This window comes from Hemibagrus wyckioides, linkage group LG02 (assembly GCF_019097595.1).
Source record: "Hemibagrus wyckioides isolate EC202008001 linkage group LG02, SWU_Hwy_1.0, whole genome shotgun sequence".
Classification (NCBI taxonomy): domain Eukaryota; kingdom Metazoa; phylum Chordata; class Actinopteri; order Siluriformes; family Bagridae; genus Hemibagrus; species Hemibagrus wyckioides.
In genome coordinates, this window is record NC_080711.1 from 23,304,567 (window position 1) to 23,319,344 (window position 14,778).

The following is a 14,778-nucleotide window of genomic DNA, read 5'->3' on the forward strand; positions in this document are numbered from 1 at the left end:
GGTGAACACAGTCGGGCAACCAACCAATGACAGGACAGTGGCATATCACCATGGCAACAGGATGTGGAGGGGAAAACAGTAACACAAAATCAACTCCCTATCTCAAAAAACATACAAATAACAAAACTGTATGAAGAAGACACACAAAAGTCACCTTTTACCTAATGAGGTCCAGGTGGAATAATGCTAGTTTTTTATGCTCTAAAAAAGTTTCATATCTCCACAAAAATGGACCACAATGTGTTTAGTATTCCGTACTAGCTGAAATGTCAGGAGAAGTGAGACAGAAAGAGGCCCAATGGCACACTAAAGGTTGCCGTGTCATGGGCCATCGCGCTGCAGTTAAGCTGCGTTCTGATTATAAAGCATTTTTCAGCAGACCGGCCGTTATTACCATCAGCTGAACTTTGACCCCACAGACCACTGATGTGACACCATGGATCAGAATGTCAATAGATGAAGTGACTTTCTGCCTGCTAATGGATAATAAATTGCTCAGGTGCTTCTGTTGGATTTAAAACAGATTCAGAGCTTCACCTGCTCCATCATTCAGATTCAGAGATTAACTCTTTGATTCAGAGATTCACCTGCTCCATCATTCAGATTCAGAGATTAACTCTTTGATTCAGAGATTCACCTGCTCCATCATTCAGATTCAGAGATTAACTCTTTGATTCAGAGATTCATTGGTACATAATTGAGATTCAGAGATTCGCTGGCTCCATGATTCAGATTCAGTTTCACTGCTGCCATAAATGAGATTCAAAGAGTCATTGGCTCCATAATTCAGAGTCAGAGATGCACTGACTCTATGATTCAGATTCAGAAATTTAGTGGCGCTTCCTAAATTTACTGGTGCTGTGATTCAGACTCACAGATTCATTGGCGTCATAATACAGATTCGGAGATTCACTGATTCAGATTCAGACATTCACTTGCTCCATGATTCAGAAGGCTCTGGTCATCTCTTTAATTGCTTCTTGTGTCATCAGTTCTCCCTTTGACGATGTCAGGAAGGCATTCAATAATGGAATTCAAGTTAATAGGGAACGATGTCACACATTTTCCACATTGTCTTTGCTCACCGAAGCATTATTTATTGATGAGTTGTTAGCCAGCTAACCTGTCACTGGGTGTAATGCACAACACTGCATGATTACACACTGAATTAACATCAATCATCATGGTCATTATTGGCTCTCACTGCTTCTCTCATTGGTTCTTTCATCAGATCCATGCACTAAACGGTTGAATGATTCAGATTGGAAGACTCATTAGCGATTCAGTCTCATGATTCATATCCGGATCATTTTATTAATCCATTGCATCTTATTTTCGCCTAGTTATTAATCTCATTTAGGATTTCTGTCCAACAAAATCCTGCTTTAAATATTTAAGTGTGGCAAATAAAATACCATGATGTTGTAAAAATATAATCAATGGTGGAGTGGTGTGAGGAAGTAGAGTTACAGTTACAACCTAAACCGCATTATTGTTCCAATTACATCACGTCCTGAAGTGTTATACCACAGCAATTTGTCAAAAAGTACAATTATAAATAATAAAGAGTGTTCATTAAATGTAAGGGATGTTATCAGATATGCACTGGCTCCATAACTCAGATTCAGAAGTGTCCTAGCTCCATAATTCAGAGATTCACTGGGTCCTTAATTCAGATTTAGAGATTCACTGACTCCCTGATTCCAATTCAGAGATTCACAGGTTCCATGAATAAGATTCAAAGTTTCCTTAGCTCCATGATTCAGATTCAAAGACTCCTTAGCTCCATGATTCAGATTCAAAGACTCCTTAGCTCCATGATTCAGATTCAAAGACTCCTTAGCTCCATGATTCAGATTCAAAGACTCCTTAGCTCCATGATTCAGATTCAAAGACTCCTTAGCTCCATGATTCAGATTCAAAGACTCCTTAGCTCCATGATTCAGAAACAAACTGGACCCTTAATTCCGATTCAGAGATTTGTTGGCTCCATGATTCAGAGATTCAGAGCTTCACTGGCTCTTTAATTTAGACATTCCCTACCTTTATGGTTCTAATTCAGAAATTTACGAGCTGTACGATTTACCGGCTACATGAAGGTTATTTTTTTCTGCTTTTCACTCAGCCAGTTGCTGTGCTGCAGCCGCCATGAGGCTACTTAACCTTTAAAAGGAGCCTCATGAGCTCCAGACTATTGCAGCAGTTTTAGGCAGAGCTTAAAATAATATTCCCCAAGCTCCGAGTAATGCTATAATGATTATTTAGGCGGATCTCCAACAGCTGGCCAATCTAATGAATACTATTCATTTCAGCCACCAGATTAATCTCTTTAGTCTCTATCTCTGTGCTGTTATCCATATGGCACTGATATTAAGTTCTCATTTAGTCGCAGTCTTTCAGGCTGCCTATATTTAGAGCATCAGTTTCTTTTCTTTTACTGGCTGGAGTGTGTTAAAGCTCTAGCTGGGGGGGTGGATGGGGGGGTCCATTTGGATCAATAAAAGAGATTTCTTCGAGAACATGACAGAAAAGGCAACACTACTACTATCAAGAGAACAGAGCTGCAGAATAGTGCTGGAAGGAACAGATGCTAACGATGCATGACGTACTGTTTTAGGAAAACCATCAGCGACAGAGTGGTGTGATGAAGAGGAGATTTGTTAACTCTGAAATCAGAGCTTATTAAGGATCAAACACAATGTTTCATCTGTTTTTAGTTGCTGAACGTCCTCAAAGGCAAAATTCATTCCTGTTATCAGTTGTTATAGTTGCTATAAATGGTCATTCCCCTCACCAGCCTCTATCTCTCTTTATTTCTTTCTCTCTTTCACAAAACAAAAACAAATTGCAAACACATGATTCAGATTCAGAGATTCACAGGCTCCATGATTCAGATTCAGAGATTTACTGGCTCCATGATTCAGATTCAGAGATTCACAGGTTCCATGATTCAGAGATTTACTGGCTCCATGATTCAGATTCAGAGGTTTACAGGCTCCATGATTCAGATTCAGAGATTTACTGGCTCCATGATTCAGATTCAGAGATTCACAGGTTCCATGATTCAGAGATTTACTGGCTCCATGATTCAGATTCAGAGGTTTACAGGCTCCATGATTCAGATTCAGAGGTTTACAGGCTCCATGATTCAGATTCAGAGATTTACTGGCTCCATGATTCAGATTCAGAGGTTTACAGGCTCCATGATTCAGATTCAGAGGTTTACAGGCTCCATGATTCAGATTCAGAGATTTACTGGCTCCATGATTCAGATTCAGAGGTTTACAGGCTCCATGATTCAGATTCAGAGATTTACAGGCTCCATGATTCAGATTCAGAGGTTTACAGGCTCCATGATTCAGATTCAGAGATTTACTGGCTCCATGATTCAGATTCAGAGGTTTACAGGCTCCATGATTCAGATTCAGAGATTTACTGGCTCCATGATTCAGATTCAGATGTTTACAGGCTCCATGATTCAGATTCAGAGATTCACAGGCTCCATGATGCAGATTCAGAGGTTTACAGGCTCCATGATTCAGATTCAGAGATTCACTGACTCCATGTTTCCAATTCAGAGATTTACTGACTCCATGATTTCAGATTTAAAGATTCACTAGCTCCATGATTCAGATTCAGAGCTTCACTGGCTGTATGTTTCAGATTCATGTTCAGATATTCAGATTCATTCACTCTCTCTCTATCTCTCTTTATCTATTTTCCTATCTTTTTCCTATCTATTTTGTAAGCTAAAGTCTTAGCGTTAGCGATGATCAAAAGATCTGCCAGTGATTAAAAGGAAATCAATCAAGAGAAGTCAATTAAACATGAGGCAAGTCTAGCTAAGGGTAATAACACCAAAGTGTTATATATTACTTTATATAATTTACTAAATAATTTGCATCCCGAGGCAGCTGTGAAAAGTAACAGGTAGACATTATCCCTTAAACTGCGATTTTCTTCCTGAGGCTGAAGTTAATAGCTTTAACAACCTGCCAAAAGCAACTGCACCACATCTGAACTTCTTTTTTTCAGCACCTTATTAACTGGCAGGAGAGAGAGGTTTGTGAAATGCACGCAGGTTTCAAGAAACTTCTTAACTCCCCTTACTTGTCTCAAGTGGATGACTATCAGCACCCAGAAGACTCCTTTTTTCACCAGTAATGATGATATCTTCTCTCTTTCCTCTATTTACATTATTGTACCTTTCTTACTTAAGAGCCTTCGCCTCAAAAGTCACCTCAGTGTGACTCCGTTTATTCATCCGGTGGTTGCTTTTATCAAGCACTGAGCCATTATGAATGCTCCTCGGAGCACATTTCCACTAAATGGAGAGGGAAGTGTGCTGGAGGAAGAACGGAGAATCAGGAACATACCTCTGTGAGAGCTCGGCATGGGGGTTGGAGTAAGTGCTGGTGCTCAGAAGTGCAAGAAAATCCAGTCACGAGGCAGTAAAATGATGCAAGTGGAAGAATTTCGATGTAATCCTCCATTAAGAATCATCAAGTATCCAAAAATATAACTGGTATGATGATTAACTGATATGGGTTTTTTTTTTTTTTTTGGTAGGTCAAAGTAAACACTGAGCAATCAGGATCTTAAATCCTGAATAAAAGCACTTCCAAATGTCAAAAAAAAAAAACAAGAGGTAAAGTATGTTCATCAATAACTGTGAGAGAAGATTTCATCAGGACAAACGCTGACTCTGCGACAAGACAAAGAACTTCCATAACTAAAAAAAAAAAGTTTAATACTTTAAGAGATGTGAGGAGTTTAAGCTGTAAAAGACTGTAAACCCCCAGATTTCTGTAAACCCCCAGATTTCTGTAAACCCCCAGATTTCTGTAAACCCCCAGATTTCTGTAAACCCCCAGATTTCTGTAAACCCCCTTTATGGTGTCAAGTTCAGATTAATCTTTTAAACTAGATTAAGTTTGTGAGTTAAGTTGACCCTCACTTTGGTAACCCTTTAATCCAACGTCTGATCTTAAAGCATGTCAATTTAAAAATGAAATAAATACATTTCTGTTGCTCTCTGGACAATTTTACATTCTAAATGTTGGATAAAGTTATTCTAAACTACACTAGATTGCCCAAAGTTTTGGGGCGTCTGTCTTTACATGCACATGAATGTAATATGGAGTTGCCCCTCCCCTTTGCAGCTATAACAGCTTCAACTCTTCTGGGAAGGATTTCCACAAGGTTTAGGAGTGTGTTTATGGGAATTTTTGACCGTTCCTCTAGAAGTGCATTTGTGAGGTCAGGCACTGATGTTGGACGAGAAGGTCTGGCTCACAGTCTCCGCTCTAATTCAGAACACCAAAGGTGTTCTATGGGGTTGAGGTCAGGACTCTGTGCAGGACAGTCAAGTTCATCCACACCAGACTCTGTCATCCATGTCTTTATGGACCTTGCTTTGGTCACTGGTCAAACTGTTCTCACAAAGTTGGGAGCATGAAATTGTCCAAAAAGTCTTGGTATGCTGAAGAGTTCCTTTCACTGGAACTAAGGGGCTGAGCCCAACCCCTGAAAAACAACACCTGAATTCAATTATTTGAAGAGGTGTCCCAAAACCTTTGGCAATATAGTGTATCTAAAAACAAAAATAAAAACAAAACAGAAAAAGCCAAGACTCCAAAATTTTGCTTAAAATATTTAGTTTAAAAATTGTATAATTTTGATCGTATTTAAACCTGAATGCCAACAAGTTTGGAAGATTTATATTTTTTAATACCGAATATTAGTTATCCTTTTTTTTTGTGGCATTAATTCACACAGACAATCCATTTTCTTTCTTTCTTTCTTTCTTTCTTTCTTTCTTTCTTTCTGGTATGTATAATATTTAAATTATCTGCAAATACAAATTCAGTCCAATTTTACGTAGTCTCTAAAAATGAATATATTTTTCAAACACGTTTTGCATGAAACAGTTGAAATGAACAGCGAGCTTTTAGTTCCTTCACTTCTTTGCTCTACACTTCTGCCCGTTATTCAGTGCGTTTATTCAGTGTATTTATTTCACGTTGTTTGGACTGAGTCTATAAAAGAGATCATTCATTATGAATAAGGTCTTTATGAACTGCAGGTCCCTGCTTATGAAGAAAATCAGAAATTCAGTCGCTTTCCTCTGCTGCCATCTAGTGCTGAAGTTAAAAACTGCACCACAGTGCGTCTGTCATGACGTTACGACGCGACAAGTTGCTTGCGTCATGTCTTTGGTGTTTGTCTCGTGTACAGTTGCAATTTTATAAAACGTTACTTATGGACTTATTAACATTCTAGTTATCTCATGACACTATCCCACAATCTTTAAACAGAGGACTTGCACTATGTCTCAGATTTGTGGGCGGGGACCTGAAGAAACGGCGGACCGCGTGGAATCATCCGTTTGCTGCTTTGACGTGTCAGGTCTAATTCGTACAGTATTTGCTTGTTGCGCACTCATATCTTACCTGTAAAGCTCAGCTTAACTGCGTTAAAGTTTAGGCGATTTTTGCAGACGGAATATGACACTGAACAATTATTACTCAGTTAAAGCCACGCCCCCGAAACATGATTGGTTGGATTTTCATGGTCCTTTATCACTGAAAACAGGATTTTTTCCCTCTCTAAACAAAATTGTATTGACATTTGTTCTTTTCTTTTTGTTTTTACTGAGTAAAAACACCTAAAGAGTGTTCAGAACCATATTTAATATTATTATTCTTTGCCTGGCTGTGACGTCATTGTGACGCTGTTAATGATTATCTTGAATAAGCACGTGTTAATTTTATTGCAAAATGTGACACAAAGAATAAAAAAAGGATTGGGCTAATCAAAACAATATTAAAAAAATATTTTTTTTTCAGCATGGGGCACTAAAAACAAACAAACAAACAAACAAACAAACAAATAAATAAATAAGAGGAATATAATTTATCTCTATATACTTCTCTATATCTCTATATGCAATACACTTATAATATATTAAATTATATTATTTAATAGGAAATTGTAGAAATATTAACACCGAGTGTAAAGCATCAGAACTATATGCTACGTTAGTGGAAAAGAAAATAAGCAAATACAAGTCATTTTTAATATATACATTATGTAAAGACTGGAAGGGGTTAGGGTTAAGAAGCACTCTGCATGCTGTTAAAGGAAAATAATCAATGCTGGTGCCAGTGTGATGAAGTGGAGTTACTTCTGCTGTGTGTTTGCACGAATCTGGCAGTGTGATGAAGGCGGTTATTTAGTAGTGACACCATCTGTCCAGCTTTCTCCTTCTCTTCCTGTGAAGATAAACAATTCTCTTTGAACTGCGCACACACAAACACACACACACACACAAACACACACACAAACACACACACACGTTAAATCACTGTCTCAGCCTGTTTGGAGGAAATTATTCTTTCTCTCTCTCTCTCTCTCTCTCTCTCTCTGTGTGTGTGTACTCGCGCGCACGCTCATTACAAAACCGCTCATGGCAAAGGAAGCAAAGAAGACGAAAATCAAATCCAGTTCACATTGACCGTAAACAACTACGCACAGAAGACCGGAAGATGGACAGATCAAGGAGTGGGGAAAAAGCAAAACAAAGAGCAGCACTACATATTTCGTGTAACAGACAAAGAGCAGCTGCCTCCATCCTCCATCCTCCTCCATCCGCCCTCCCTTCCTCCCTCCCTTCACTCGCTCTGTCCTTTACTCTCACTCCCTCCCTCCCTCCCTTCTCTAGCACTTGCTAAAAATATTTCTTTTTCTTTTTTCTTTTTTTTTGAGCCATGCTCGTGAATCGCCTTTGATCCGCGCGCGCCACTTGGGGCGCCGTGCGTCATCTCTGACGTCATCTGAGAATCTGAGAGAGAGAGAGAGAGAGAGAGAGAGAGAGAGAGACGCTTTCTCAGTGTAGGTGGACCGCCTCGGCCTTTATGAATGAACAGAGGGAAAATAACAAAAAAAAAAAATTTAACCCTTTTGTTCTGTCCCACAGAAAAATGACGAATTTCTGCAATATTCTTCGAAGCACGCATGATTTTTATACAATGCAGTGCAAAAGTTTACCCCCCCCATGGTGTCGAAGTGTTAAAAAACAGGAAAAAAGTGGGTGTATCCTGGAATAAAAAAAACATTCAGTCTTACTTTTATTTATTTTTTTATTTATTTATCGTCTTAAAGGTCTGCACATTTTTGCGCTTGAGTAGATTTGTCTGGATGTTTTATGTGTCAGGTTTAATAAAAAAATGTTATATGTAATAAATGATATTATTTTTTATATTATGTAATGATATGGATTGATTTTGAGAATTTGTTTTTGTTTGTTTTTAATTAGCTCCACCACCCAAAACCTTTTAGCAGTCATTTACATCTCCCATAGCTTCAAAAATAAATACATAAAAAAAAATAGAAAATGTAAAAATAAATAAATAATAAAAATATTTTTTATGTATACATTTCTATATACTTATTATATTATTTATTTATATTTAATTTATGCATTAATATATACTTATTTTGCTGATAATCTGTGATCTAATTGCAAAATTAAAAAAAAATGTATAAATAAAAAAATATAGTATTATTATTATTATTTCTAGAAGCTACAGCAGATGCATATGTCAAGGTTTTGGGTTGGTGCTAATTAACAACAAATTAAAAAAAATTCTTAACATCAACCTTCATTATATCATATATAAACATGTATCATTTATTATAGATTATATTGTGTATATCACTGTCAGGGTTAATGAATAAACTGAGTGCTCTCTGTGTGTGTGTGTGTGTGTGTAATCATTTACATTTACATATGCACGTTCTCACATGCGGATAATGTGATTAACCGCTGTGTTAACTAATGAAGTCTTCAAATCAAAGCTCGCTCCTAATTCAGTCCTCCCGAATCCGACGGAATTCCACGGAGCCTCTGACAGGAATGCAGAATGATCCCATGACACACATGGAACTGTTTTTCCACGTTTCCTCAAGTGCGCTATAATTATCGCCTGAACTGGACTAATCAGAAAGCAGTGGATGTCAGAATGACTGTGTAATCAGATATAGATCTAAATGTAACTTAACACACACACACACACACACTGTTACTTGGCAACAACACTGTTACCAAGAGACTGATTGCAAGGGAGGCTGGTTTCCATGGTAACGGCGGTGGCTGAGTCATCCGCAGTGCAGCACGGTGAGCCGTTTAAGTTCCGAAAGTCGCACTGAAAGCATTTCTTACATCACACACACACACACACACACACACACACACAAAATCGGGCACGGTCCCCACAACACACACACCGTGGAGGCTTAATTACATCACAGTGTGTGTACGGTGACCTGGTGCTAACAGTCACTCGCATCAACACACACTCACTACAGTTTCCACTGTCAGTGTGTCTCATATCACAGGTTTACATTAACGCACTCGCTCTAACAAGCTGTCAGTGTTTCCATAGTAACAGCTCATTCTTGTGTACAGTAGACCTTTCATATAAATAGATTAAAAAATTGTGTCTAATTGTTGAAGGTCTTGGACTATGTTGTCATGTTTTTGGTACATTGTAATTTTGTAAAGTTTGTTGGTATGTTGTAAAGTTGTCTTGTACAACATTGTAAAGGTTTGTTATTATGTGGTTTGTATTATTTTGTAAAGTTTCTGTTTTGAGCATGCTGTAAACTAAGAGTTTGTAGTGTGAGGTTTTTCTAGTATGTTCTAAAGGTTTTGTATTATTTTGTAAAGTTTTTTTTTAGTACATTGTAATTTTATTAGGTTTGCTAGCATGTTGAAAAGTTAAGCTTTGTACAACATTGTAAAGATTTCATACACTGATGTTTGTGGTATGCTAAAAAAGTATTTGTAGTTTTTTACATTGTTTATTACATTGAAATTTTGAAAGTTTGTTAGTATGTTGTAAAGTTGTTTTGTACAACATTGTAAAGATTTCGTATACAGTATTATGCTATAAAGTATTTATAACATTTGGGCATGTTTTAACCTAAGATTCTGTACTAAGTAAGATGAAGTTTTTTAGTACCTTGTCATTTTGTAAGGTTTATTAGCATTTTGAAAAGTTAGGTTTTGTACAACATTATAAAGGTTTTGTAGTTTTTTTGTAAGGTTTGTTGTTAAGTTTTTGTAAACGAAAGTTTCTGTAATGTGTCGTAAACCTTTGAGCATGTTGTAAACTATAATTCTGTAGTATGAGTTATTTTTAGTATTTTAAAAAGGTTTTGTAGTTTTTTGTAAAATTATTTTAAGTTTTTTTTTACTACATTTTATAAGGATTGTTAGCATGTTGAAAAGTTAAGTTTTGTACAACATTGTAAACATTTTGTAGTATAAGGTTTGCAGTATGTTATAAAGGCTTTGTAGTTTTTGTAAAGTTTTGCAAGGTTTTTTAGTACATTATAATTTTGTAAGGTTTGTTAGCATGTTGAAAAGTTTTGTTCAACATTGTAAGGATTTTGTTTGTAGTATGTTGTAAAGTTTCTGTAATGTTCTGTACATATTTGAGTAGGTATGTAGTATGAGGTTTGTAGTATGTTGTAAAGGTTTTGTGGTGTGTTGTAAAGTTTTGTGTTGTACTGTGGTAAGGTTTTATAGTTTGAGGCTTGTAATGTGAAGGGATTTTTGGTTAAAGTTTATATTACATGTTAATTTGAATGTTTTTAAGTACATTGTAATTCTGTAAAGGTTGTTAGTTTAATATAAAGTTCAATTTTGTACTATGTTGTAAAGTGGTAAGATTTTGTAGTAAAAGGTTTGTAAAATATTTAGTAGGGATTATTTTTGGTAAAGTTGTTATGTTTTCTATGTTGAAATTTTTGTTAGTATGGTTTCAAGTATGAAGTTAAATTTTTTTACTATGTTGTAAAGTGGTAAGGTTTTGTAGTATGAGGTTTGCAGTATGTCATAAAGGTTTTGTAAAGCTGTAAAGTGTTACAGCTGTATAGTTTTTGTAGTGTGTCGTATATTTTTGTTTTTATAGTAGGTTACAAAATTTATAGAGCTGAGTGATGTGTTATAAAGTTGATTGATGGTACAACACTTAAGGTTTGTATTAGTATGTTGTAAACTGGTTTTGATATGAACTATGATGTAAAGTTTTGTTATTTGAGCTTTGTAGTGTGTTTAAAATTGTAAGTTTACAATTTGTAAATTGTAACAAAGTTTTCTACTTTGTTGTAAAGTTATTTTTTCCAGTATGGTGCAAAGTTCTTAAACTTTGTAATATTCTGTAAAGTTTTGTAAAGTGAAGTACAGTTACAGTGTGTAGTGTACTGTAATAATATAAAGGTTTGCCTTGTGCTGAACAGTTGTGTTTTGTTGTGTGTTTTAATGTTTCTTGTTTATGATTTTGTAAAGTTTTACAATATGGTAGTGTGTTGTATGACTTCATAGGATGTAAAGTTGTTGGGTTTTTTTTAGCATATTGTGAAGTTAAAGTTCTAAAATGATGTATGTTGTATTTTTACACTGCGTATCTTTTGTAAGGTTTATTGTAATGATGCATGATGTTCAATAGTTTATTTTTTATTTAGCAATTATGTAGTTTTCTTGATACATTTTGTAGCTCTTATTTACTTATGTATTGTTCAAATATGAAATTAAAAAAAAAGAAGGACTCATACGGTCAAACCACACAATGCAAAGGTCTTTGTGATTATAATAAACATCACAAACATTTTTTTTTATAATGCAACCTGTTAACAAAACATTACGCATAATAGACATACCTATAAAGAGCTTTCGTAAGCAGTTATAACAATGTGTATAATGCCTTGTGAATGCATTATGAACATGTGTGTTAATATAAACCAGGGATTTGCAAACACGCTACTGTTCCTTCTGGCCAATCAGACTCCAGACAGGGACACACATCTCCTATATCTTCTCTGCACACATTTGTATGGTTGGCGGTTTGATTTGACTGCCAAACGTAGGAGAGCACTGCCAGGTGCAAACGCTTCTCAGTTCTCTACACTTAACGCTTTTTGCATAATTCTCCGGCTCGGCGCTGTCATTAGATAACACACTCACCGAGGACTAAAATAAAACCATCACACACACACACACACTCATTATCCATATATAGTTTTGCATTTAGAGTGTGAGTGAAAGGTGGAAAATTTGGGATGAAACCTTTATGTTTTTCTTGGTAAACTGTAAAATCCTGAATGTCTGGTGTTTCACCCCAACGTGTATGTTGTGTCCTGGCGTAAACTTTATGACGATCCCCAGACCTGCTGTTAATTTGCGTGCTGTCGTGGAGCGGGGCTGATAATAAGGAGAGCCATTGTGTGGCATATGTATAGGGAGTAGGGAGGGCGACCCCGGCTCTCTCGCACTGGCACCACTCTTGCTGAGGACCAATCCCAAGTGGCTCACTACTCTTGCTATAAGTGCACTACATTAGCAGGGAAATAATGGTTTCTGCACCTCATGTATATACATATCCACTTAGACAGAAGGCTTGTAACCCCCCCCCCAACAGTTATAAAGGGACTGTACAATTCTCTGTTTATTTATTTAAAAACAATAGCTCTTTATTAGAAAGGGCTAGGATTGCTCATCAGCTGATGAAACCCAGTATTGTGGCCTTTTTTTCTTCCCCCACATCCGCTTCGAAAGTTTATTTCATTGGATATGAACTTTATTTTAACATGGTCTAATTGTTTCTATGACAAGAACCAGCTAATAAACATGAATTAGTTTAAAGAGACCACAAAACAAAATGCACAGCTATAATACAGAGACAGCTACCAGTGTGTTCATGTTAACACAATGATCACAGCAAGTTACAAAGTTATTAGTGATAAATCTGTGGACTTAATACAGTAGTGACTCCATTTGTCTGATTTTCCCCCCAACAGCTCTAAAAATTGCCTTTGTTCCTTTCTTTAAAAAAATAATATAAATAATACTAATAAATCTGCTCCACTCTTTAAAAACTTAAATATGAAAAATAAACTAAAAATAATAAATAAATTAATTAATAACTCTGTCTGAAAAAAAGAAAAAGAAAATATGTTTTCATATTTTTCTAGACATTTTAATTAAAAAACAACAACATTAGCATACTTCCTGTTTAAAAATAAAATATAAATTATAAATCTGCTCAAAAAACTTTTTTTTTTACAATATTGTTTCAAATATCACAAATAAAAAAATGAAATCATAAATAAAATTAAGATTTAAGCCACTTTGGTGTTGGAAACATCATTATAGTGTTGTTAGGCTTAAAACATATTAATCAAAGGAATAGATGAACAAATGAAAATGTTTTGAACCAAACCTGCATTGGCTGCTGCATCAATAACAGTAATAAAAGACTCCCATAAACCTCTTTTCTAGAAATTTGAGACATCACCAACCCCCAATTCCCCCCCCCCCACACACACACAGCATTGATGCATTATTAAAACGGTGCACTTCTCTCTGCACCCCTCTCCTAACTCCTAACATCACCGAAAAGCCCTTCATTATTCATTAGTCTCGTGAACGCGCAGCGCTCTCTAACAGACGTATAGGATTTCTGCGTGCATTGTGCACGCGCTGTCCAAAGGTGGAGGCGCGAGCTTGGGGGGCGAGTGGGTGCGAGCGAGCGCGCGCGCGCGCTGGTGACGAGCTATAAATAGAGCGGCTCCCTCTTTGTGGAGGAGCACGCGCACTGCATGCATAACGAGGTAAAGGTGGAGCAGGAGAGTTGAGTTCATCTGCTGCAATTATGACCTGCATTATTCATGTATCTTAACAGGTGTAATGTATATTCTATATGTATGTAATAGAAATATTGTGTAGAAGGAAATGTTAGCATGTGTTTAAAATAGTTTTATATGTATTTATTAGCTATATTAACAGACTGATGGAAGTTTTAAAGCACCCTAATTATTCATTATTCATTATTATTAGTAGTAGTAACACAGGCTAACATTAAGCAGTCAGTTGATTTGTTGAAAGCAGGAAAAATGCCCAAGTGTAAGGATCTGTGCATCTTTAACCATGGCCAGATTGTAATGACTAGAGTCTCCAAAAACAACAGGTCTTGCTGGTTGCTCTGGTATGCAATAATTAGTACCTACTAAAATTTCCCCACAGAAAGACAATCTCTAAACCGCTATCAGGGTCATCATGGACACCCAAGGCTCACTGACAGATGTGGTAGCTCAATTTGAATCCCAGGGCTACCAAGCTGTCACTGCTGGGCCCCTGAGCAAGGCCCTTAACCCTCTGTTGCTCAGTTGTATAAAATGAGATAATGAATGTAAGTCGCTCTGCCAAATGCCAGAAATGTAAATGTAAGGCCAGCCGGCTGGTCCAATCCTTCATGACAACTTCTGTAGCACAAATTGCAGAAAACGTTCAAGCTAGCTGTGATAGAAAGAGGTCAGGACACACAGAGCCATGTTACCTCTAACTTATAAAGCGCTGACACTAGAAACTCCTTCCTTAAGAGTTAAATAAACAAATGTTTACCTAAAACGTCTCCAGCATCTCTTATAATGAATAAAATCAATCAACACCTTCTGACCAATCAGAATGAAGAATTTAACAGGACCTTGCTATAATAAATAAGTTAATGTATTTCAGTGCTCAAGAAACAACTTAATAAGTTATGGGGGAAAAAATATTTATTACATTGATTATAGTCAAAAGAATTGAAGATATGTTGCTGTTGTGTTTTATCTTATGAAGAATAAGCTTTGAAATTCCTCCATCAGTCCCCATCAGTGATAGATAGATAGATAGATAGATAGATAGATAGATAGATAGATAGATAGATAGAT